This window comes from Canis lupus, chromosome 7, assembly GCF_011100685.1.
Source record: "Canis lupus familiaris isolate Mischka breed German Shepherd chromosome 7, alternate assembly UU_Cfam_GSD_1.0, whole genome shotgun sequence".
NCBI lineage: Eukaryota > Metazoa > Chordata > Mammalia > Carnivora > Canidae > Canis > Canis lupus.
The window spans coordinates 63686857-63714521 of record NC_049228.1 but is presented as its reverse complement, the minus strand read 5'-3'; the positions used below and the strand labels follow the sequence as shown (position 1 = coordinate 63714521).

Below are 27665 nucleotides of genomic sequence, written 5' to 3'. Positions count from 1 at the left end.
GTTTTCTCTTCCCTTCCCAGGAGTAAGAAGAGGATGGCATGCTTACTCTCTTTACCTCCAATGCACATGGTGGAAGTGCTAAGGGAATCACTTGCGAGGATTTGATGTGCCTGTAACAGAAGGTAACTGTCATCTCTGTCACTGGCCGGATACTACCAGAATCTGACCTGGTGCTTCCCAGTGAAGGAGAGTCAAGCGTGATGAGAAACTTCTTGCGACAGTTTGCTATTTCTCCTGAAGTGTATAGGCACCCATGATCCTGATGACCAATGCCCATTTTGATAATTCTTTAATCTTCAAAAATAAGAAACTTGCTGGAATAAAGTGCAGAAAGAGACTGTACTAAGGAAATGGGGGGGGGGGACTTCCAAGTGCAAATTTCCTGAAGACTTTAAAGGGCATAGAAAATTCTCTTTGTTCTAAAGACCCCAAGTGAAGAACCAGTAGGAATCAAAAGGGAAACATGAATCATATAATATTCAGGCAACTAACAAGACTTAGCCCCTCCTGCTTGCCCAGAGACGGATTTTGGGGCACCAAGCAGTGGCAGGGGCCCAAAAAGAAATGACTTCTCCCTCTCTGAAGGGGTCCTCAGTACATTGTGGGCTGTTTCAAGAAAACCATGGACACCATCAACATATCAGGGATCATTGCACAGTAGATGAAACCAGATCAAGCCAGAGGAAGACCACCCCAGAAGTCAGCTAACTGTATGAGACAATACATCTTTTCTATTCTAGTTCCCTGCTTTAGCACACTGAAAGGGCGAGATATCCAGAAGGAAGGGGATTTTGAGTTATCTCTGAGAAGACTCTGCCCTGATTTCAACTCTAACACTGGGGAAAAAGAGAATTGAGATTATGTATCTCTCCTCTTGGTCCTAAGCCTAACTAGCTGCCCCTAAATAAATGGAAATGTTAAATATTAAAGTGGAGAAGAGATTATAATGGAATGAGTATTTAATAACTGAAAAGACCTGGAAAGCTATGGGTTTTTCTGGGATACTGAGGACTAGAAATGGAGATTTGACAAGGTGGAGAACAAATAAAACAGCTTTATTTAAAAACAGTTCAGACTAGGCAACCATAAATTGTATTTGATTGCCATTGAAAAGCCATAGTAGTGTTATTGTTTAGCAAGGTACTCCCTTGTTCATTTCAAGTCATTGGTTAGATTTTAGGTACAATGAGGTTAAAATGGAAAACTGGGATGCCACACATTTTCTTGTGCTTCAGAGTGAATTTATCTGATTGGAAGCAATCACAACTTTAGTTGTAAGAGATTAAGCTGAAAAACTAGGGATTAGATTGAAATCAACGACATTTAAAAACAAATTGCCTTATTTTAATTTCCCTTCTCTCAAACAATGTGGGAAGTAGATGATGTTAGGGTTCAGAAGATGTGGGTTTTACTGTTGGCTCCAACCATAGTAATCTATATTGAAGCAGTCACATCATTAGAATTTATGGTATCTTGATTTTCTTAAGTTGTTATCCTAATTCAGTAAGCATTTAGCAAGTCTGTTATGAGGATAATGGGCTTTAGAATTAGACTGTGTAGGTCAGAGTCTACACTCTACCACTTAGCAACTTGATCCTGGCCCGGTTACTTATCCTTTCTGAGACACTGCTTTCTTATCTTTAAATGGGGATGTAGCAATGAAACTGGGCCACAAAGAGTAAGTGGTGTTTCTTTTCTGTAAAATGGAACATTTGAGTTATGTGATCTTTAGAATCTCTACATTTCAAAAAGCCTATTATAAAACCACAGGGAAGAGAATGGATTTAAACAGAATCGTGTGTCTTCAGGTTATAAAAAAGAAAGAATTTCCTGGTTAGATACCAGATGTAATACTTTGAAGAGTTTCTGGATTTATCCTCCTAGTTAAAAAATAAACTAGTGAATTGTCTGATTGGAATGAATTTGCTATTATGATTCTGCTAAAAGTTAAAGAGATGGAGCAAATCAGTGGTTATTGAATGTAAGTCCAGGAATGGGCATCCTTAGATTCACGCAGGAATGTTTTATAATGTTTTTCCTATCTCTATCTTTACTGATTTCTTGTCTACCTTTGTTGGATCAATGACTTGAGTGCTAAAATCTCCAGCAATAAAGGTGGATTTGTCTATTTCTTTCTTATTTCTGACAACTTTTGCATCATGTATTTTGGAGCTGCGATTTGGTACATACACGTTTAGGCTTTTTGTGTGTGTGTGTGTGATGAATTGATCCTGTTATTATTATGAAACGTTCTTCTTTATTTCTATTTTGTCTTGAAGCATACCTTGATAACTGTATGGCCATTCCAGCTTTCTTATGACTAGTGTTTGCGTAATATATACTTCCTATTTTTTTAACCTTTAATCAATATGTGTCTCTATTTTTTTATTTTTTTATTATTTTTTATAATAAATTTATTTTTTATTGGTGTTCACTTTGCCAACATACAGAATAACACCCAGTGCTCATCCCCTCAAGTGCCCCCCTCAGTGCCCGTCACCCATTCACCCCTATCCCCCGCCCTCCTCCCCTTCCACCACCCCTAGTTCGTTTCCCAGAGTTAGGAGTCTCTTTGTTCTGTCTCCCTTTCTGATATTTCCCACACACTTCTTCTCCCTTCCCTTCTATTCCCTTTCACTATTATTTATATTCCCCAAATGAATGAGAACATATAATGTCTGTCCTTCTCCGATTGACTTACTTCACTCAGCATAACACCCTCCAGTTCCATCCACGTTGAAGCAAATGCTGGGTATTTGTCTTTTCTAATGGCTGAGTAATATTCCACTGTATACATAAACCACATCCTCTTTATCCATTCATCTTTCGATGGACACCGAGGCTCCTTCCACAGTTTGGCTATTGTGGACATTGCTGCTAGAAACATCGGGGTGCAGGTGTCCCGGCGTTTCATTACATCTGAATCTTTGGGGTAAATCGCCAACAGTGCAATTGCTGGGTCGTAGGGCAGGTCTATTTTTAACTCTTTGAGGAATCTCCACACAGTTTTCCAGAGTGGCTGCACCAGTTCACATTCCCACCAACAGTGTAAGAGGGTTCCCTTTTCTCCGCATCCTCTCCAATACTTGTGGTTTCCTGCCTTGTTAATGTTCCCCATTCTGACTGGTGTGAGGTGGTATCTCATTGTGGTTTTGATTTGTATTTCCCTGATGGCAAGTGATGCAGAGTATTTTCTCATGTGCATGTTGGCCATGTCTATGTCTTCCTCTGTGAGATTTCTGTTCATGTCTTTTGCCCAGTTCATGATTGGATTGTTTGTTTCTTTGGTGTTGAGTTTAAGAAGTTCTTTATAGATCTTGGAAACTAGCCCTTTATCTGATACGTCATTTGCAAAAATCTTCTCCCATTCTGTAGGTTGTCTTTTAGTTTTGTTGGCTGTATCCTTTGCTGTGCAAAAGCTTCTTATCTTGACGAAGTCCCAATAGTTCATTTTTGCTTTTGTTTCTTTTGCCTTCATGGATGTATCTTGAAAGAAGTTACTGTGGCTGAGTTCAAAAAGGGTGTTGCCTGTGTTCTCTAGAATTTTGATGGAATCTTGTCTCACATTTAGATCTTTCATCCATTTTGAGTTTGTCTTTGTGTATGGTGAAAGGGAGTGGTCTAGTTTCATTCTTCTGCATGTGGATGTCCAATTTTCCCAGCACCATTTATTGAAGAGACTGTCTTTCTTCCAGTGGATAGTCTTTCCTCCTTTATCGAATATTAGTTGACCATAAAGTTCAGGGTCTACTTCTGGGTTCTCTATTCTGTTCCATTGATCTATGTGTCTGTTTTTGTGTCAGTACCACACTGTCTTGATGACCACAGCTTTGTAGTACAACCTGAAATCTGGCATTGTGATGCCCCCAGATATGGTTTTCTTTTTTAAAATTCCCCTGGCTATTCGGGGTCTTTTCTGATTCCACACAAATCTTAAAATAATTTGTTCTAACTCTCTGAAGAAAGTCCATGGTATTTTGATAGGGATTGCATTAAACGTGTAAATTGCCCTGGGTAACATTGACATTTTCACAATATTAATTCTGCCAATCCATGAACATGGAATATTTTTCCATCTCTTTGTGTCTTCCTCAATTTCTTTCAGAAGTGTTCTATAGTTTTTAGGGTATAGATCCTTTACCTCTTTGGTTAGGTTTATTCCTAGGTATCTTATGCTTTTGGGTGCAATTGTAAATGGGATTGACTCCTTAATTTCTCTTTCTTCAGTCTCATTGTTACTGTATAGAAATGCCACTGATTTCTAGGAATTGATTTTGTATCCTGCCACGCAGCTAAATTGCTGTATGAGTTCTAGCAATCTTGGGGTGGAGGCTTTTGGGTTTTCTATGTAGAGTATCATGTCATCTGCGAAGAGGGAGAGTTTGACTTCTTCTTTGCCAATTTGAATGCCTTTAATGTCTTTTTGTTGTCTGATTGCTGAGGCTAGGACTTCCAGTACTATGTTGAATAGCAGTGGTGAGAGTGGACATCCCTGTCTTGCTCCTGATCTTAGGGGAAAGGCTCCCAGTGCTTCCCCATTGAGAATGATATTTGCTCTGGGCATTTCATAGATGGCTTTTAAGATGTTGAGGAATGTTCCCTCTATCCCTACACTCTGAAGAGTTTTGATCAGGAATGGATGCTGTATTTTGTCAAATGCTTTCTCTGCATCTAATGAGAGGATCATATGATTCTTGTTTTTTCTCTTGCTGATATGATGAATCACATTGATTGTTTTACGAGTGTTGAACCAGCCTTGTGTCCCAGGGATAAATCCTACTTGGTCATGGTGAATAATTTTCTTAATGTATTGTTGGATCCGATTGGCTAGTATCTTGTTGAGAATTTTTGCATCCATGTTCATCAGGGATATTGGTCTGTAATTCTCCTTTTTGGTGGGGTCTTTGTCTGGTTTTGGAATTAAGGTGATGCTGGCCTCATAGAACGAATTTGGAAGTACTCCATCTCTTTCTATCTTTCCAAACAGCTTTAGTTGGATAGGTATGGTTTCTTCTTTAAACGTTTGATAGAATTCCCCTGGGAAGCCATCTGGCCCTGGACTCTTGTGTCTTGGGAGGTTTTTGATGACTGCTTCAATTTCCTCCCTGGTTATTGACCTGTTCAGGTTTTCTATTTCTTCCTGTTTCAGTTTTGGTAGTTTGTGGCTTTCCAGGAATGCGTCCATTTCTTCTAGATTGCCTAATTTATTGGCGTATAGCTGTTCATTAATATGTTTTTAAAATCGTTTGTATTTCCTTGGTGTTGGTAGTGATCTCTCCTTTCTCATTCATGATTTTATTAATTTGAGTCTTCTCTCTCTTCTTTTTAATAAGGTTGGCTAATGGTTTATCTATCTTATTAATTCTTTCAAAGAACCAACTCCTGGTTCTGTTGATCTGTTCCACAGTTCTTCTGGTCTCGATTTCGTTGAGTTCTGCTCGAATCTTAATTAAGTCTCTTCTGCTGGGTGTAGGATCGTCTGCTGTTTTTTTCTCTAGCTCCTTTATGTGTAAGGTTAGCTTTCGTATTTGAGTTCTTTCCAGTTTTTGAATGGATGCTTGTATTGCGATGTACTTCCCCCTTAGGACTGCTTTTGCTGCGTCCCAAAGATTTTGAATGGTTGTATCTTCATTCTCATTAGTTTCCATGAATCTTTTTAATTCTTCCTTAATTTCCTGGTTGACCCTTTCATCTTTTAGCAGGATGGTCCTTAACCTCCATGTGTTTGAAGTCCTTCCAAACTTCTTGTTGTGATTTAGTTCTAATTTCAAGGCATTATGGTCTGAGAATATTCAGGGGACGATCCCAATCTTTTGGTATCGGTTCAGACCTGATTTGTGACCCAGTATGTGGTCTATTTTGGAGAAAGTTCCATGTGCACTTGAGAAGAATGTGTATTCAGTTGAGTTTGGATGTAAAGTTCTGTAGATATCTGTGAAATCCATCTGGTCCAGTGTATCATTTAAAGCTCTCGTTTCTTTGGAGATGTTGTGCTTAGAAGACCTATCGAGTATAGAAAGAGCTACATGGAAGTCACCAAGTATAAGTGTATTATTATCTAAGTATTTCTTCACTTTGGTTATTAATTGATTTATATATCTGGCAGTTCCCACATTCGGGGCATATATATTGAGGATTGTTAAGTCCTCTTGTTGGATAGATCCTTTAAGTATGATATAGTGTCCCCTCTTCATCTCCCACTACAGTCTTCGGGGTAAATTTTAGTTTATCTGATATGAGGATGGCTACCCCTGCTTTCTTTTGAGGACCATTTGAATGGTAAATGGTTCTCCAACCTTTTATTTTCAGGCTGTAGGTGTCCTTCTGTCTAAAATGAGTCTCTCGTAGACAGCAAATAGATGGGTCCTGCTTTTTTTATCCAGTCTGAAACCCTGCGCCTTTTGATGGGGGTCATTAAGCCCGTTCACGTTCAGAGTTACTATTGAAAGATATGAGTTTAGTGTCATCATGGTATCTATTCAGTCCTTGTTTTTGTGGATTGTTCCACTGAACTTCTTCTTAAAGGGGAATTTTAAGAGTCCCCCTTAACATTTCTTGCAGAGCTGGTTTAGAGGTCACATATTCTTTCAGTTCCTGCCTGTCTTGAAAGCTCTTTATCTCTCCTTCCATTTTGAATGAGAGCCTTGCTGGATAAAGTATTCTTGGTTGCATGTTCTTCTCATTTACGACCCTGAATATATCCTGCCAGCCCTTTCTGGCCTGCCACGTCTCTGTGGAGAGGTCTGCAGTTACCCTAATACTCCTCCCCATAAAAGTCAGGGATTTCTTGTCTCTTGCTGCTTTAAGGATCTTCTCTTTATCTTTGGAATTTGCAAGCTTAACTATTAGATGTCGAGGTGTTGAACGGTTTTTATTGATTTTAGGGGGGATCTCTCTATTTCCTGGATCTGAATGCCTGTTTCCCTTCCCAGATTAGGAAAGTTTTCAGCTAGGATTTGTTCAAATACATATTCTGGCCCTCTGTCCCTTTCGGTGCCCTTGGGAACCCCAATTAAACGTAGATTTTTCTTCCTCAGGCTGTCATTTATTTCCCTTAATCTAACCTCATGGTCTTTTAATTGTTTGTCTCTTTTCTCCTCAGTTTCCCTCTTTGCCATCAACTTGTCTTCTATGTCACTCACTCGTTCTTCCACCTCTTAACCCTCGTCGTTAGGACTTCTAGTTTGGATTGCATCTCATTCAATTGATTTTTAATTTCTGCCTGATTGGATCTAAATTCTGCAGTCATGAAGTCTCTTGAGTCCTTTATGCTTTTTTCTAGAGCCACTAGTAGCTGTATAATAGTGCTTCTGAATTGGCTTTCTGACATTGAATTGTAATCCAGATTTTGTAACTCTGTGGGAGAGAGGACTGTTTCTGTTTCTTTCTTTTGAGGTGAGATTTTCCTTCTAGTCATTTTGCTCAGTGCAGAATGGCCAAAAACAAGTTGTATTGGGAAAAGGAGAAAAAGAGAGAGAAAGAAGGAAAGAAAAGAGAAAAAGAAAAAAGGAAGAAAAAAAGAAAAAAGAGAAGAAAAAGAGAAAGAAAAAGAAAGGGAAAAAAGGGTGGGGGAAGCAAACAGAAATCAAAAAGCAAACAAACAAACAAACAAACAAACACGGGGGAGTATCTTCTGATTCTGTATACTTTAAGTCCCTTGACTTCCCCTGGAACTTGTCCTTCTAGCTGGTCTTCTGGGGGAGGGGCCTGTTGTGCTGATTCTCAGGTGTTAGCACTTGGGGGAGCTGCTCTGCCCCCTGCCTGGTGCAGGGTTTGTCTCTGTATTTAAAAAATCCATCTCTTTTCATGTGGTTGGGTCCTTCTTCAAGTCTGTGATTGTTCTGAATTATAATATGTGTCCTTAACTTATCAGAGCCTACCTTGAATTCCTTATTTTACCATTTCACATATAAGAACTTTACAATGATATACTTCCTTTTGCCTTTATTAGCATATACTTTCTCTTATGTGTGTTTGAATTCTAAAATATATTGTTAATATTTTTGCTTAAAAAAAATGAACTGTCTACTAAAGAAATGAAAATCACAGGAAGCCAAACTTTGTTTACCCACATATTTATTGTTGCTAGCACTTTTCATTTTTTTCATGTAAGACTGAACTCTGGTATCATTTCCTTTCAGTCTGAAGAATTTCTCTACTGTTTTTTTGTGGTGCACGTCTTTTCTTGATGAATTTTGTCTGCCTATGTTTATTGAGAAATGTCTTTTTCTTTCATTTTTGAAGGCTGATTTAGCTGGATATAGAACTCTAGGTTAATAGCTATTTTCCTCTTAGCATTTTATTTTATTTTATTTTATTTTATTTTATTTTATTTTATTTATTTCTTTTCCTCTTAGCATTTTAAAGATATCACTTCTGCCTTGTGTTTCTTTTCTTTTCTTTTCTTTTCTTTTCTTTTCTTTTCTTTTCTTTTCTTTTCTTTTCTTAAGATTTTATTTATTTGTTCATGAGAAACACAGAGAGAGGAGCAAAGCCATAGGCCGAGGGAGAAGCAGGCTCCATGCAGGGAGCCTGATGTGGGACTCGATCCCAGGACCCAGGATCGCAACCTGAGCTAAAGGCAGATGCTCAACCGCTGAGCCACCCAGGAGTCCCTGCCTTGTATTATTTCTAAAAAGAAATCACCTTTCATTCTTATCATTGTTACCCTCATTGTAACATGTCTTTTATTCTCTGGACTACTTTTAAGATTTTTTCATTATATTTGGTATTCAGTAACATTGCTATGCTATGCTTACATAGGTTTTTCTTTATATTTATCCTGCTTGGAGTCTATTATGACTTCCTGCATCTGTGGGTTGACATCATATTTGGAATATATTTGGTTATTATTTCTTGAAATATGGTTTTTTCTGACCCAGTATTTCCCAATATGCCCCACTCTCTCTCCTTTTATTCTGGCACTCTAATTACACATACGTTAGCTTATTTAACATTGTCTATTAGGTCACTGAGATTTATTTTTTTCATGACGTTTTCTTCTAGTATTTTGGTTTGTAAAGTTCTATTTGCCTGTCCTAAATATGCTGAGCATTTCTTCTTCAGTGTCTAATGCATTCTCAGGCTCACCTACTGATGCTTTAAATTTCAGATACTGTGCTAATTCTGGAATTTCCACTTTGTTCTTTTAAAATAGTTCCCATTACTATCCTAAGAATCCCTATCTATTTACTCATATGTCCATTTTTTTCTGTTAAATTATTATATATGTGGGATCCCTGGGTGGCGCAGTGGTTTGGCACCTGCCTTTGGCCCAGGGCGTGATCCTGGAGACCCGGAATCAAATCCCACGTCGGGCTCCTGGTGCATGGAGCCTGCTTCTCCCTCTGCCTGTGTCTCTGCCTCTCTCTCTCTCTCTCTCTCTGTGACTATCATAAATAAATAAAAATTAAAAAATTATTATATATATTTATAATAGTTGTGTAAGGGTTAATCCTCTGTTAGCTCCAATAAATATCTGTATTATCTCTGGGTCTGTTTTTAATTGGTTGTTCTCTTGGGTATGGGTATATTTTCCTGCTTTATTGATATCAAATAGTTTTATATTGTATTAGACATTGTGAATATGATATTATTGAAAATATATCTTTTTGGCTTTCTGTAAGGAAAGCTTAGTTTTGTTCTCCCATGCAGCATGGTCCTGTTGATGCTTGGTTTCAGGCCCTGTTAGAGATGTCTAGAATAATCCTGCTACTTAGGTGTCACCTTTTGGAGTCCTAATTGAATGCCTGGGGTTTTTAGAGATTTCTTTCCACTCTGACTGGTCAGAACTTCAACAGCTCCCAGTCTTTCAAAATGTCCATTCTGCCCACAACTCCCCAGTAGCTGTTCTCTCCTGGGTGTCACAGAATCTAATTCTGTTGGCACATTATGTGCACATTAATGTTTGATCAAAGATGTGAGGGAATCTCTATTTGGAAGGGGTCCTTCTCTGTACAGTTACCTCCTCTCCTGCTTTCCACCCGACAAATTCCAACTGTCTCTGCAACCTCAGACTCTAACTGAACTTGGAAATAAAAGATACCCTAAATAAGTGGCAATATAACAATTAAAACAAAATGAATTATAATTCTATACTTATAAAAACTCAAATATCATTTCTGTCTCTTTAATAATAGTTTTTTTTTTTTCTGAAGTCTGCAAGATGTCAATGCTCTTTTTGGGAAAAACATTAATTTGCAGAGGAATTCTAAAAATAACTACAATATGAAATTTTAGTATATATTAGTCACTGTGCTGACTCTTTTACATGGATTATCTCACTTAAATGGTCATGACACTCATCCCAATAAGACCTGTGATTAGGATCCATTTTCCCTGGCTGATTTAAAAAGTGCCCCAAGGCAGAAACCTGAGGTGAATCTGGAGCTCACCTTTTTGCTTTTCCCATTCTCTGTTATGTTGTAAAATGTCTGAATTGTCTAGTTTTATAGTTGATGATAATGATTAGGTAAGTGTGATACTTGTTACTTATGATTTGTTGAAATCCTAAAGAGCTTTTTAAATAGATTCTAACACCCTACCAAAACTTACTGATTCAGAATCTCCAAAGTGATGCTAGAGCGTCCATCTTTATTCTGGTGTGCATTCAGGGTTTGGACCACTGATGTGACTTGAGAACATTCTGACAAGCCTCATTTAAGAGTCTCAACTGATACATCTCCACCACTTTCCTCTGGGAGATTAATCATAAATTAGCCAGGCCCCATCATGAAGGATTACTCCACTTCCAGACTATTTTCAATCTTTAGATTTCCTTACTCCTAATAATTTGTTCTCCTGAATTAGAGTAAACAATTCCTTATATTCTTAGTGTTCATACCTTCAAAATTTAACAGACATGTCATATCCCCCGCCAGTCATCACTTAACCATGCTGTATATATTTAATTATTTTAATGTACCCCCGTAGGTCAACTTCTTGAACTTCCCAGTCATCCTGGTTGGAATAGCTTGTCTTCTCTCTGCATAAGAATGAAGAAAGCTGGAACAGGACATTTTTCTTCTAGCCTTGTTTTCCTGAGAATAGGACCTATGTCCCCTCATTTCCAGCCAGTCATCTAATCCAGAATGTTCATTTCATAAACTTGCAGACTTCTTTTTCACTCATTGGTTCTATTTTAATTATACTGTAAATAATTGTCAAGTTCTTAAGCTTTCTTCTCTCACTGAATAAAAGTATTTAAGGTTTTATTTTTAATTTAAAAATTTAAAATACTTGCACAAGCCTCGAGTGGAATGAATCCATTAAAACAAAATCCTGTGTGTGTAATTAAACAATCTTAGTGTCCCTAGATTTCTCTGTCATTTCTGGCACCTGGCATGCCTTCCTTGGAGGTTTTCAATTGTGGACTGTAATACTTTTAGAATAATGAGAATTCAGATTCCACAAATCACCCAAAGCCAAACATCAGTTTCTTTGGCCAATAAAGCATGCCCAGTTAGCTGATGGCTTTCAGAGGGGCTGACAAAGGGTCTTACATAATGCACTGAGTGTGGTACTGTTTGAGGCCATCGCGATGTGCTGTAATTATTGTGGCAGGCTCCTTCCTGTCTAGAATATCTCCCCGAACAGTCGGTAGTGCGTCTTGGGGTTGACAGGTGGCTAGATTCCCCTCTGTGTTGGTGAGGATGTTAGATGTTGCCAGGAGAATTTAAAGCAACATAGGCAGTGCCTTAGCACTTGAATTGTTCTGATTTTCCCTTTAGCTCTGCAAAATATACATTTCTTAGGCATAGGCAAGAGGAAAGCCTCTTTTTACCCTTTTTCCTGAACTCCTCTCTTCACCAAGGCACATTCTCTGATTTGCTGGCTGCCCCTGGGAGCCATACTTACTGTGTCCCCTGACAGCCCTGTGCCCATGTTTTATGCAAAGATGTGAGCAGCTGGCCACCAAGCCCCTGAGAGTCTGGGGCTTTTGTGTTCCAGAGCCTCTTCTCTGCCTTCTTTTCCCTCCCCTCCTGGCTTCTAGGCTGTGTGATCTTTTCTCCACCACTCCCTTGTGTCGGCATTTGCTGGATGCGCTCTGTGCTTTTTCCATGCCAGGCATCCGTGCCGAGGAATATTGAACTTTCCTAAAAAGTGGTTGATAAACACAAGGAGTGGTGACAGAGAATGTCTGGTACTTAGTAGGCCGTCCTAGCTGAGCCTTTGTTCCAACCTTCTGAACAAGTCCCATATTACCAGGCAGAAAATACAAAGAGGCACTATAGCGTATCGGCTCAAAAACAGGGATGGGAGAGCAGAGTCTCTTATGAGGCTTAGGTCAGGTAACTCATGCAGAATTCTAAACGAGTGAGAGCTCCATGGATGAACTTGAACCCTGGAATAAGACTGCTTAGGTTTAAAGCCCAGTTCTACCACTTACTAATCTCTGTGGCTTTAGGCAAGGTCACCTGTCCTCTCTGTACCTCAGTAGTTTCATCAACAAAATGGAAACACTACTTGTTCTTGCACTCGGGTTGTGATAAACATTGAAGGAATCAATACATATAAAGAACTTTAAGCACCTATCAAATGATAAGTGCGTAATAAATGTTCAATAAAGGGTAGTTACACTAAAAAAATATAAATAAGGCAGCCCGAGTGGCTCAGTAGTTTAGTGCCGCCTCCAGCCCAGGGCCTGATCCTGGAGACCCGGGTTCCAGTCCCACGATGGGCTCCCTGCATGGAGCCTGCTTCTCCCTCTGCCTGTGCCTCTGCCTCTCTCTCTGATGAATAAATAAATTTTAAAAAAATATTAAAATCAATCAATCAATCAGTAAATAAATAAATAAATAAATAAAACTAAAGGGTAGTCACAATACCAACATTGTTACGATCATAATTATTTGGCACCTTACCAATTCACCAGTGCCTATCTATAACTTAATTACTTCAGTGGATCTAGACAAGGTCATCAACTGGTAAATACAGGGAACAGTCTGAAAGTCCCAGTGTAAGTTCTAGGCTTACTGGGGTCCAGTTTGTAGGGGGCGAGGTGGAGGGAGAGCTCCTTGTTTTGTGTGGTCCAGCTGTGTGGTAAAGATGTCCAAATACTCCACCCAATGAGAACAATGGCATGGAGTTCCAGTCACAGGCATGGAGGTCTCCACTCTGCCCTGATAACAGGGAAGTCCAATCTAGAATCTAAGCTTGCTACTGAGTGTAATCCTAATCTTTGCCCCAAATCATGCTAGTATGAGAAAATTACTTTCTTGTTCTGAACAAGTTCAGGAAAAAGAAAAGAGCCACACTCTAAGCCAGAAATCCAGTCTTTAAAAACAAAGTAAGGGTATAATTACTGTTCATTTAGTAGGAAGCCAGCCTTACAGAAGTGTTGGACAATATTGAAAAGACCCCCAAAACTGCAAGGGAGGGGGGAATTGGAAGGAATTGGGTATGGAGAAATGTTTCTAGAAGTCTATCTGGACTTACAGATGTTTTATTCCACATCTTGCACAAGAGGGTCTGTAGCTAACTTTTCGTGGGAGCATCCTCTTGCCTTGTGTCCATTCTGGGCACTGTACTCCTTATCCACTGGCACTCATTGCAAGAGCTGCTCTCATTAATTAATCAGGCCAACACACTTAAGGCATGAGTCTTGCATCTAGCCAGAGTGGATTGTAGTGGAAGTTCCTCTTCAAAAAGTAGCATGACACTCAACAGAATGAAATCTACTTCAAACAGAAGTTTATGTGGCTCCGTTCAAGGACTGCCTGAGGTTTGAGCTGCCTCTGATTTCATCTGACCCTTAGAGAGAAGATAGAGATGCACCACTATCTCCTATTTATCATTCTCAATGGGAACTGTGTGGGCAGCTTCCATTATGCCAGGCCAAATTTAGAAGAATGAAAAGGTCGACTAAGTAATTATTGATTTTATATGTGTGCATAAATTAGAGCATGGAGTCCTTTAGTCACTGCTAAAAATATGCCTTCTATGGATTGGATTTGGGAGGCAGAGGGCCTGTGTAACGAGGATAAGGCAATAACTCTGGTGGTAAATCTGTACATTGGATAACTATTTCCTTATGGTTGTCATGATGGTTCAAGACTTACATAAAAAATCAGCCAGTGGAGCATTTTGGATATCTGGGAGAAGATTGGACAAGACAGACCACAGTCATGCTTTCTCTTTAATCATAAAACTGATATTGGCCATAATCCTTTTAGCGACAAGCTTTTCTCAAGCAGCAGTGACTTATGAATGCTATTCTGAGGAGAACTAGTCAATATATTAGTTTTCTTTTAATTATGCAGCTGCAGCAGCAAGTCATGCATGAGTTTTATGGAGCTTTGTGAATTTGCCATCGGTTCTGGGAAGCAGAGAATTTATTTGTATACCATGGAGCAATTTGCTCTGGTTAGAAGAGAAACCATATCCTTCTATCTTAAAAATGAAGGGCTGGTATTTAAATGAGAAATTCCAAGAATCTAATAATCAAATGAGCCAAAGCTGTTAATTAAAATTGATTAGTATTAAGCATTTTATGCAACACTCTAGAATGTCGTGTGGCTAGAAAATTTCCAGTTGCCTGAAGTTTGCAACTATTGACATGCTTACAAGGGAGGAAAAATATGGTGATCAAAGAGGAAAGAATTTTGTTATCAAACATCTTATACTTGGGGTGAATATTGCCTTCCACCTTTCAGAGGTAAGTCCAACTAAATTATATGACTATCTTAGTTCTGCTTAGATTTGAGTGATCTGCTGTCCATTTAGGCATTGTGTGTGCATCTTAAATTTTGGATTACAGTAATTGTACCTCTCCTTGGTTAGTAGTTCCCATAATGCTGAGAAACAAAATGTTTTATTCAAGTGTAACTTAGTATTACTGAGAAGGAGCCCCGAGGAAGCAGATTGTTCCATTCTGCTTGATCTAATGGGCCACAACAGCTCCCAAATTGAAGAAACGAAGATTGGCATATCAAGGAAGAGGAGTAGTTGAGAGGGGAAGTGGTGGCCTATGATGAGGATATGTTGACCTCTGGAATTATGTGACCCTTATTTTTTTTTTTAATTTTTATTTATTTATTTATTTATGATAGTCACACAGAGAGAGAGAGAGAGAGAGAGAGAGAGGCAGAGACATAGGCAGAGGGAGAAGCAGGCTCCATGCAGGGAGCCCGACGTGGGACTCGATCCTGAGTCTCCAGGATCACGCCTTGGGCTGAAGGCCGCGCTAAACCGCTGCGCCACCCAGGGATCCCCTTATGTGACCCTTATATATAGGTTCACTTCTGCTCCAGGCCTTAGGCTCCAGGACCAATCTTGATCTCAGCCTGGGAGGATTTTATGGTCTGACTCTGAGGATCAGCACTATGTCAATCGTGCTACCCACTTGGCTGTGACCTTGAACTCCAGTTTACATAAAGGTACTTCTCTCAAGGGCAGAAGATCCAGTCTCCTCTTTGTGTCCTAATCATGGTAGCTGGGTCCCTGTCTTGCTGCTTGTGGTTCTCGAACTACTTTGTTCTTTTAGAACTGAAGTCTTCCGTTGTCATCCTCTACCCAAAGTCAAGAGGCATATAGCCTTCGTTATAACTTACATCCTGTAGGACTGGATAAGTGCCTGTTTCTATTCCTCATGCCACCCTTCAAATGGATATTGAGATACCCTCATTCCTTTGAGTTGTGCACCTTTCCCTCCTCCGCCCCTGCCCCCACTTCCTCTCATTAATACCCTTAGACAAACAAATGTTTATTGTTGGGCACTTTCCAAACTACATATCCAACATTTAGTGGAGTGCCTGGACCATCGTAGGCATTCAACAGACTTTTGGTGAATGAATGAATTCATTTTATCTGCTACTCAGGACTTCTTTCCAGTGTTTTCTGGCAAGCCCCATTTTCTGAGAAATGGACCTATCTCAGCTCACCCCAGCTTGCCTAGGCTGCCTGGCCTGCTCTTGCGCTGGCACACACCACAAAAATATCATGCATCTTAGGGAGGTTGGTGTCATCACAAGGTGTGCCTTCAATGCTTCATTCTTCTCTGAAGTCTCTTAAAAATGTCAGCCTACTCTAGTCGTGCTTTCTTTCCTCGTTGTCTCCTGGTTCTCTCTCAGAAACTTCAGGAAAAATTTAATATGATGAAATTAATGCACCCCAAAGTGCCAATGACTAGCAACTCAGGGCAGCTAGCCAGCCTAGGCCTGAGTTGTAGTGAGTGGAGCCAAGAGGAAGTTCTACCTTATGCATAGCAGGGATGTTTTTAGAAACCGGAGATATTTTGCTTGGACAAGAATCATCCTAGGAGAGTCACAGCAGCTGTTTTCAAACATACATACGTATCTGATGTGTAAAAGTCAGAATACATCTATATCGTACAAATAAGAATTGGTGATGACCTGCCCTGTGGGGGAGAGAGTATGCTGTTCTTGGAAGTTGAACACTCACTGTCTCCCAGACATAGAGGCAGGCCAGAGCAGGGTGGTAGGGAGAGCCCATCGTAGTTGGTGGCATGTGGTAATTACATGGTGGACCCCTGGTTCTGGACTCTCCCACCATGAGTCGGAGTATAAATCCAGGCTGAATTTCACCCAGAGCATTTCCCCAGCTGGCCGCATCCCACTGCTATTTCCCACTTCTGATGTCTAAGTGGTGTTTCTCAGTGTTTGCTTCTGAGGCAGCAGCTGCAACATCGTGACAGTTGTGGTTGCTTCCCTTGTCTGGTTATAGTGATCCTGTTCCTCTTGCCAAAAGTTGATTTAAAAACAAGTATATGTGGCATGATCCTGGCCGATGCGTTCGAGGGGTTGTCTTTTAGGGTAAGGGTAAAGTGGTTCTTGGAAGAGTTTCCCCCCTTCTAAGAAAGGAAGACAGAGCCTATATTGTTCCTCTGAAGTCATTGTATCGGGATATCAAGTCTGGAGCTCTAGTAACAGTGTTTCCATGGCCTGAGGCTGAAGTTAGAGCCACACTATTGGGTTCTTTATGACAAGATTCACCAACAGAAGAAATTGATTCTGGAGCTGTTCCACTTCTGGGACTTCTTCTTTTGTTACATTTCCTTATTTTTTTTTTTTAAGGCTATCTATTACAGATTCTGATGCTTGTAGCCCAAACCACCCTTTCTGAAACAGAGAGTTCTCTTTTGCCTCTTTGAGAATGAGGAAAGAAAGACAACCTGTGCTAAGAGTCAAGTTCAACTCTTGGATTACGTTAGTTCTCACCATACTGTGGCTGGTCAGACTTATGTGTCATTTTCTTTGCTCTTCCTTCTGGGGAAACCAGGGTAATATTTTAATTTTCATCTTGAAGTTGGTTTACCAGGGTTGTAATATGTCTCCAGTAGTTTCCTTTAAATAAATATTTAGATTAAAATAAAACTAAATGAATTTAAACACCAAATGCAAGCACCAAATGCAGCCTGTCATGACAACACAGGCCATATGGGGCAAAAGCCAGCTGGTTTTTCTGTGCCAGAAAGAGGGAGTCTCAGATAGTGGGCTATATCTTGCCCCATCCTCCACCCTTGCGATTCTGGTCAGAATACTCTAAATCACCTAGCCAACTGTGGAAAAGTCTACTAAATTTTGGCTTCTAAGAATATGGAATATCAGTGAGATGATGGTGATTTTGAAAGTCTCTTGCAAATTGGAATGTGTGAGATGCATAGGAGATCATTTTGGGAACTTTAGAAGAGATGAAATTCTAGATTTGGTCCTAGGATGGGAAAAACAGCCCTGATTTAAGCAAGAGATGTAGAAGCATTTCTATTCTAACGGATAACGCAGGTGAGGATTATGGCCCCCGCCCTTTGACAAAAGAATCAGATGCTTTATCTGAATTAACAGAGGCAAGGTAGGCGGCTCAGCTCCCACATCAGGAATGGGTTGAAGTTATTGGCTGCTGGTACATCTTTATACACAGTTCACAGTCCCTTTGCATCATGTCACATCTGATACGGTATAATGTGATGTGACTAATGTAATCAGATGTGAAGTGCACTACAGCAACATGTCAAGTTGGAAAATTTGAAAAGAGAAATACGCTTCTCTCTAAATCATGGTTGGGTTATTTCTCTCAGCCGGAGGGCTCTGTTTTCAGAGTGAAGAGTTTTCTGTGTTGACCTTCTGGCCAAGGGCATATGTCAGGAGGGCTAGTCCTTCCCAGAGGTGATGACCCTGGGTACATAAGCTGAAGCCTTATGAATTGGCTCCCACCTGCCTTTCAAATCAACATGCCTCACCTTTTTCCCACAGCAGGGCATTAACTCCAGAGGTGTGTGCCGCAGAGCACCAATTGCTCAGGAAACCAAAGTTTCATGGAGGTTCAGGACAACTATGCTTGGAACCTAATGGGGCACTAATTTTAAGGAACCAAAGTGGCTGAACAAAGTCAATGTCATTCAAGTATGTGGGCCATTTTCCAGAATGATAGCTAATGTGGATGTACAAGTTTTGATCCATCAACTTTCTTTATAAGCTTCCTGTGCAAAGCTGGGTGGGTGATCTTCATGACCCCGTCTCATTAACAAGTATGAGTTCTGGGAAAGGGCTCTCTGTGGCTTGGTGTAGTGGAGACGTCCAGTCTCTTCCTCTTCTGCCCCAGGTGGGCCATAGTGTGTGTGCTCTCTCTCTCCACCCGCATACCTCCCTCCCTCCACCTCCTCCTCTCTCACACTTTTTAATTTCTAAGATGAATGTAAGGGTTTAAGGGTTAGGAGAGGCTCTGAGGCAATGGCTGGGAGGATTCTAACAAATACAGTGTGTTGATCAGTGGTATCTGGAAGCTGATAGGTAAACAGACAGAAATGGAGCCACTCTGTAGGAAGCAGGCACAGGGGTGGTGCCCAGGCACCACGAACACCGCAAGACCGCCGGGTCACGCTGGAAATAGAATGGACTCTCCAGTCCTTCCAGTCCAGTCCTGTCGGCCCTGCACTGTAGAGACTTAAAGTCTCTCTTACTACTTTCCTTGTTCAGGCCGATCCTTCTTTCAGAGTGGGCTCAGGAGGCAGCAGGACAAAGACCACTCTTTCAGACCCATCTGCATCCTTGGCTCCTTCCTCACACTCACATCCTCTCCATCCTAGGGTATGATTGCCCTGATGAGGGTACAGTAAACATAGGGCTATGGCTTTCTATAGAATTGTGAACCAGTTAGGGCACTGGGGTGGCTCCGGTGGTTAAGCGTCCAGCCACTGCTTTGGGTTCAGGGTCATGATCTCAGGGGTGAGATCGGCTCCGTGCTCAGGGTGGAGTCTGCTTGAGATTCTCTCCCTCTGCCTCAACCCACGTGCTGTCTCTCTCTCTTTAAAATAAATAAATAAAATCTTAAAAAAAATTCTGAAACAACTGAAGTCTGTCAATCGCTTCCATTGGCTTCCCATTTTGCCTCATTGCTTCTTTCATGCCCCCACCCCCCACCGTGTCCTGTCCCCCCCCTGAGGCCCCCTGCCTTCCCCAAGTTGTTTCCCCAGAAGGGCCGCACCCTAGTCGGTGTGCCGCCCTTTCCTGTCTCAGCCTGCCCCTGACCTTACTGTGGCCTCCTCTCCCTCCATTAATTCTACCTCTCCCGTGTACCATTTTATTGGCCGCTGCCCTTTGCTCAGTGATAGGTGGCTAATATGAGAAACTAATCTGGTTTAATGTTTTAATGTGTTACCACTCGCTAGCCACTGCTAGCAACTTAATGAGATTTTGAGTTTTACTTGTCTCATCATAGGTCCTCTATTCAATTATGAACTCGGTGAGGGGGAAGTGCCATGGCTGTTTCTTCTGTAACTCCCCAAGCATCTGAGCAGCGCAGGGCTGCAGGTCTTCTGTCCTGCTAGAGTTGAATGGATTAAAGGAAGGGTGGGCAGGTGGCTATACCTGAGCGCACAGACAATAAACAGATACCATGACAAAGTTGGCTTTCAGGCAATGTCAGTAAAAGAGGTTGGTAAAAGAAATTGTCAAAAAAAAAAAAACTTTTTTAAGGCTTCCTTAAAAAGAGTTTAAAAATAACCAGAGAGGGTAAATTAACTCACTCGAATCTTTAATAAAGTTTGCCTTAACTAAAACAGCAGCAGCAACAAAAACAGTCATATTACAAATCAACTACTGAGGCCCAAAGCTGGTCTTGAAATCAAAGCTTTCTAGGGCCTCCCACTCTCTTAGGGAAGAAGTTTGCCTTTAAAAGTCCAAAGCAAAAATGCATACAAAATACATGTGCTACTAAAGCTCTCAGGTGCTACAGAAACACAGGAGCCATAGGCTTGGCCAATGTAATCTCTTGCAAACTGAAGTACAAGAAAATGAAGAGGCTAGAGTGGCACTGTCCAATAGACCCTTCTATGACAGAATTTTTTTTTTTTTACTCAGCCCTGTTCAGGACAAGAGCCATTAGCTACATGTGGCTGCTGAGCACTTGAAATGTGGCTAATATGACTGAGGATCTGCAATTTTACTTTCATTTAATTTTACTTCATAGAGTAATAAAACTTCATATTTAAATTTAAATAGTTATATCTTATTCAATGAACCATGTTACTTGAATGTGGTCTGTGGATTAGAAATACTGGCATCACTTGGAAGCTTGTTAGAAATGTAGAGCCTCAGGCTCTACCCAAGACCCCTACTGGGGCTGCAGTTTCAAAAGATTTCCAGGTGAATCTCATATATGTTAAATTTTGAGATGTCCCTCTCTAGATCAACAGTTCTCTCCTCTGTTAGAATCACCTGGATACTTTCTAAGCTGTTCTGATGCCTGGACTTGACTATGCACCAGTTACATCAGAAACTCTGGTGGAGAGGCACAGGTATCAGAATCGTCATTGCCATACACCAGTCTGAGGAAGAAATCCTCCCTAGAATTTGTGTCAGTAATTTATTAAGTTTTCAGTAAACATGCAACATAGAAATGAGAAGGAATCCAATAGCACTTAAAAATACAGAACTTTAGGGATGCCTGCCTGGTTCAGTGGTTGAGCACCTGCTTTTGGCTCAGGCTGTGATCCCAGGGTCCTGGGATCAAGTCCCATATTGGGCTCCCCGTGGTGAGCCTGCTTCTCCCTCTGCCTGTGCCTCTGCCTGTGTCTCTCATGAATAAATAAAATCTTTAAAAAAAAATACAGAACGTTACATGAAAGAGCTGTAGGTATGTTGCTCTCAAACTGAGAAGAATGAACAGAGCCCCTACATGAGTCAGAATCAGACATTCCGAAGGTGTGAGAAGTTGATCTCTTAACCTGGGAGACCTGGTCTTAGTTCGGCCCAAGTTTATGTGCTGTTAGTGCCCAGGCAGCTGAGAAATACTGCTAGTTGCGGGAACTAAGAACTATTCAGTCAGAAAGAAGGTGACACACATACAGTTCTTACCCATTTCTGATAAAGCAGGAAAGGGATTTAAAGAGATTATAGACAGATTGCCAACTTCAGGGGCCTTGAAGTAATTCATGTGTCCACAGGAGAAATGAATTTCCACACCAACCATGTGCTAGGACATGAGATTCAAGATGAGTTATGAATTCCTCAGACCCCTAAGACAATTATTAAATATATAACAACTCCAGGCAGAAAGAAGAGCCCTCTTTTTTGGTGGTCTGAAGATCCCAGAGGGAAAGACCATCAAGGGCTGTGCCTTTTTCTTTTCTTTTCCTTTTTAAAAAGATTTTATTTATTTATTCATGAGAGACAGAGAGAGGCAGAGACATAGGCAGGGGAGAAGCAGGCTCCCTAAGGGGAAGCGATGTGGGGCTCGATCCCAGGAATCCAGGATCATGATCTGAGCCAAAGGCAGACACAACCACTGAGCCGCCCAGATGCCCCAGTGCCTTTTTTCTGAGAGGATCTGGATTTAGGAGCCTCCCCTCTTCTTTCCAGCTATCCCAGTCCACGCTCAGTGAGCTTCAGAACACTATTCAAGGAATGTTCTGGGTCCTTCTCTTGATGGACTATATTTGGAAAGTGGTGAAGGATCTGTGGTGGTTAAAAATGATACTTTTTACATTTTTCCCTTTTCTGTTAAAAAAACATTTATTTATGATTTATGCTATAATTATTTACCTTTTGTGTTGTAGTCAAATTTTAAGAAGTGGGAGTGTACATAAGCAAGGAATAGGCTGGCAGAGGTAGGAAGAGGGCCATAAAATAAACAACCTGTTTAGGTAAAGGAGGTAAAAGGGATATTTATCCTTTAGGGAATATATTCAATAACACATTTTTTATTGAATATTTGAGGGTCTAGACACTGTTCTAGGTGCTCAGCACATAGTGGTAAACGAAAGAGCCATTCTTCTGACCTCATGTTACTTATAGACTAGGGAACACATAGCTATTAAATACACATACAGATAAATATATTTGTATTATAACAAACATCTATAATTGTGACAAGGCCTATAAAGGATAATTGTTGAAAAGAGAATAAACGGGGTCTGGTCAATGTAGATTTTGGCCAAAAGAATTAGAAAACAAAACAATGAGTCTCACTTAACAAGTGAAAATTCTCAGACAGGCCTAGACTCATCAGAAATGATGGTAAGGGCACCTGGGTGGCTTAGTCAGTTAAGCATCTGCCTTTGGCTCAGGTCATAATCCCAAGGGCCTGGAATCCAACCCCACATTGGGCTCCCTGATCAGTGGAGAGTCTGTTTCTCTCTTTCTCTCTCCCTCTGCCTCTCCTCCAGCTTGTGCTTGCACGCTCTCTCACTCAAATAAATAAATAAAATCTTAAAAAAAAATGATGGTAAGCTTGACTATAAGCAGCAGTCAATTAAAGATGAGGACAAAAAGTCCATTTATGCATGAGTCAAGGAAGGATTGAGAAGAAAATGCAAGGTCAAGCTAAGTGGTCCTACCCTAACATGAGCAGAATGTAATGATGATCTTGGTCAAAGACTACAGAAAACTTTGGAACTGAGAAAACTGTCTTGAGTCAGGGTGTAAAAGAACTTATTGGTCAACAGTAAAGCTGACATCTAAGCAAAAGTCACAGAAGCAAATGCAAATAGACACAGTGGTAAGCCGGCCCAAAGCAGAAAGAAGGTAAGGTCTTTTACCTTCTTCTTCCTATGAACAATGCAATGACTGGCTTCCCTGGCCTTGGCCAGTCAAAGGCTGGGAGTCTCAAAGGCTGTTAGAATGCAGCAGGGTTCCCAGGACAACACCTTTCTCCAAGCCCTGAAAGATTCTGCTTGAAAGCAAAACCACAGTCATAAAATATTGGAGAGGCAAGGACCATATAGTGTGTTTATTCCAATTCCTTACCCAATCTCATGATGGACCTCACAGATGCCTTCATTGGTCACCAGACAACCCCACATTGGCTAGGATCCTACAAGAGGTCTCAATGTCTCTGGTCCATAGTCTGATCCTCAGCCTCGACTCATTTATCTCTGACATGTTCTGTTAACTTGAAGCCAGTTCATACCTACGTGCAAAGGCTAGCTCCACACATAGGTTTAGGATAGCATTAGGGCCTTCTGTCATCTGTGGCTGCATACCCTCTGTATCCTTCCAAAGGCTTATTTCCTCTACACAATCCTCTGTTTAGACAAATGAATCTATTCATAGTTCATAGACATTCTTGATTCTTTACTCTTGTTCAAAGACCTTTTTTTGTGTCTCTCAGTTCCTATCAATTAAGACCTAGTTTGAATTCCAGCTCCCACAAGAAGTGTTCCTGACATTTCCAGTTACCTACACTTTTTGATCTATGTGTAATATACCATTCTAAGCACCACAAGGTTATCAGAAGCTAGCATAATCAAGCATATTAAATAAAGAATACTCATGGAGAATATTCAGAAAGTCATTTACTTTTGTCTCTCATAGACCTTGTCAATTTGTTTACTTCTCCATTCATTCATTCAGTCAGTCAGTCAGTCAGTAAATATTTATTGAATGCTTACTGTGTGTTAGGTGATATTCTAGGTCCTGAAGATATAGTAGTAAACAACATAGACAAAAATTCTTGCACTTGTAGAGCTTACAATCTAGTGGACAAGAAAAGCAATAAAACAAATGTCTAAGTGCAACATTTAGTAAGGGCTAACAGGAAAAATCTAGTAGGGAAAAGGAACATAAAGTATCAGCACCTTTAGGCAATGTCGCCTTATAAGTCCTCACTGATAGGATGTCTTTTGATTAAAGACCCAAAAAGGATGAGGATGTTAGCTAATAGATACCTGGTGGAGAGGCATCCCAGGTGGAAGGAATAAGTGCAAAGTTATGTACTTGTTATGAGGTGGCAGAGGCAATCCCTGGAATTGGTAATGTTTCAAGTTGGCCCTTTGTATCAGAACACATTCATAGGGTGTTCTTAAGAATTATCTCTGTTTCTCTCATGTAGGGAACACATATTTTCTAAGTTGCTTATGGTTCTTTCCTTAAGCCCTAGGAATCCCATGTTAACCCCTGCTTGATGTCACTACAACTTTGCAGGCAATCTGCAAAATATGACGATCTCATATTGGTAGAACACTAAACTGTGAGTCTTCAGACTTTAGATTTTCCAGGCATTAATTAGACATTATCCCAATAGGTCCTTGAACTCTTTGCATGGACATATTAAGCTGCTGGAGATCCTATTATAACACCTATTCAGGTAAAAGCCAGATAACCTTCTATACCTTCCTCTTGGTGGAAAGATAAGGATGTTTGGGGTTCTTTTAATCACATTTTTTCTTGGCCTCTTTAATTTCTTTTCTTAACTGTAAGTAGCAATCAGCAAAGGATCACATAAAGTCTTGCTTGGATGGTCTCAAACCTCACTTTATAATATGACATATATTTGGTGGGGAGGAGCTCAGCTGAAACTGAGATTAAGTAGTGCCAGTTAATGTAACAAAATTATGTTTGGGTCCTGCAAACGGGGGATGATGACTCGTACCCAGCTACCTACTGCATATATACAGCTCCTTCGATCTTGTGCTGCAATTTCCTCTACCACTCATTTGGTACTTAACACATAGTGCCTTGAGTTATTTATTTTTAATTAATATTTAATTATAAAGTCGTACTTCAATAAATTAACTATATAAGTATTTAAAATATTGCACATGCCATGGAATCAATGTGCATCCTCCAGCAATACATGAAAATCCATTATTTTTATACAAATTTCTGTTACTTAATCTCTTTATTCATACCTTCTTCATCTCTAGCTGACATTCTAGTCCCTGACTCACTGATCACATCTTTTGTGAATATCCAATAACTCTAGAACATCATAGGTTCTTCATAATTGCTTGGTGATGAGGATGATGTACTTTCTGAGTATAGAAAAATTATAACTAAGTAGATGTAGGAGTTGAAGTCACACATCAATGCAATCATCCCACTGAATCCTCTTATATGTAAAGATGAGTATAAGAAATGTATAAAAAGTTTGTAATTTCTCTACGCCATTTTGAGACTATAGTTGCTTGCTTCTTAGACAATTTCCTGCAATTTGTTGGCACTGGTACTTCAGTCCTGGTCTGTAGTTGTCATAGAAAAGTCAAACCTTGAGACTGATTTGAAGATGGGGTTTTTACTTTTATTTATTTGCTCATACATCTATTCATGAAAACATTTTGTTATTTCTGGTTTAAGATGCGACATGAAGAGCCTGGAATTTGCCAATCCCATCCTGACACCAAGAAAAAAGCTGGACCACACTGCAAAGCAATGACATCTCTTGTGCTCAACAGAAAGATGAGGTTGCAAGAAAATCCTCCATTCTGAAACCTGGAAAGACGCACAGCTCCAGGGAGATACAGCTGAGATCTGTTGACTTGTTCCCAAAGTTGCTGGAACCATGAACTGTCAAGAACACTGAAATAGTAATTTTGATGAATTGCAGGAGGCTGAGTGTAGATTAGCCTGAGAGTGACAAATTCCTGAGGACTCAGTCTTAAGGGACTCCACACTTTTGTGAATGTCACCTCTAAGGACCTCACCAGATTTCCATGGTGAAGATCTGAGAAAGATCCCCTCATGGCTTTGGCATGGGGAGAGGAAAAATAATCATTGAGACATACACCAAGAGATTTCTCCATGATAAAGGCCTATACTTCAGAGGGAAGGACTTTAGCAACATTTTATCCCAGTCAAGGAAAGGGCATTCCTCCCATTCCAGCATCCTGTAGACTTCCTGTTTTACCGAAGGGAGTGGGAGTGAGGAATAGAGTCAACAGATGTCAGAGTTTCAAGGAGGTAGATTGAGGATGGCACATCCAGGAGAGGGAGAAAAGATCAGGTGGAAAGAAGTTACACCACTGGAAAGTCACTAGTGAAGGTCATAGCCCCAAGACACAAACACAAGCACTTAGATTTGGTTGTAAGATTATAGAATGTTTCCCCTTTCCACTCCTTGCCACCATACCAACAGACTCCAATATAATAACAGTGGCCTGCAGTTGAGAAAGCTGTAAGATACAGACTCTCTGAGAAGGAGTACATAGGGAAGCCCAAAGTCTGGAAGAAAGACCAAAACAAGGACACTAGAGAAATCTGAATTTCTGACATTTATGGCACTAAACAGTCTAACTCCCAGCCTGATTAAAATAGACCCTCACACTGAAGGCTTATCAACCTCAGTTCTTATTACCTAATACCACATTTTCTGCTTTCAACAGAAAATTACAAGGCATGCCAAAAAGCAAGTGGAAACATAGCCTGAAGAGACAGAGCAGTCCTCAGAACTGGATTTAGATATGACACAGATGTTGAAATTATCAGACAGGGAATTTAAATAGCTGTGATTAATATGTTAAGGGCACTAGTGGAAAAAAAGTAAGCAACATACAAGAAAGGATGGGTAATGTAAGCAAAGAGATGGAATTGCTAAGATAGAATAAAAAAGAAATGTTAGAAATTAGAAATACTATAAAAGAAATAAAGAATGCCTTCAAAGCGTTCATCAGGAGACTCAACACAACCTAGGCAAGAATCAGTGAGCAGGGGGATAAAGAAATGCAAATGGAAAAGGGAATGGGGGGAGGGGACCCAAATGGACCATCCACGAACTGTGAGATAAGTTTCAAGGGTATAAAATATCAAGGAGAAGCATGAGGGAATAGAATAGAAAAGAATATGCAGTGATAATGAGAACTTTCCAAAATTAATGATAGACACCAAACCATAGATCCAGGCAGTTCAGAGAGCAAGAATCAGTATTTTCCAAAAAATCTACACCTAGGCATATCATTCAGATTTCCAAAAATCAAAGGCAGAAAAATCTTGAAAGAAGTGAGAGGGGGGAAAAAGCATTGTACATATAGAGGAAGAAGGATAATAAATACAGTGGACTTCTCATCAGAAACCATGCATGCCTTCAAGAAGACAGTGGAATAAAATATTTAAGATGTTAAAATGAACAGACTACCGGCCTAGAACTCTGCATCCCACAAAGTTGTCCTTCAAACTGAAGGAGAAATAAAGATGTTCTCTGACAAACAAAAACCAAAGGAATTTATCACCGGTAGGTCTGTCCTACAAGAAATGTTAAAAAGAAGTTCCTCAGTGGAAGGAAAGTGATATAGGTCAGAAACAGAAATCTATATAAAGAAAAGAAGAACGTCAGAGAAGGAATAAATGAAGCACCTGTCCCCAAGTGGATAGAACCACATCTGTCTCATCTTGGCATAACAAGTTCACATCTACATCTGTGAATGATGAGTATATTTTGTAAGGAAACAGTCTATTCTTGCAATCTTGCAATTGAATAAAAAATAATCACGTGCTGAA

At 40.2% G+C, this 27665-nt stretch overlaps 1 long non-coding RNA gene across 1 annotated transcript; it reads left to right on the top strand.

Annotated features, from left to right (window-relative positions):
• On the top strand, positions 1-27665 carry LOC119872700. Its single transcript, XR_005361714.1, has 2 exons — positions 1-122; positions 25530-27665. It is a non-coding gene; the product is annotated as an uncharacterized LOC119872700 (long non-coding RNA).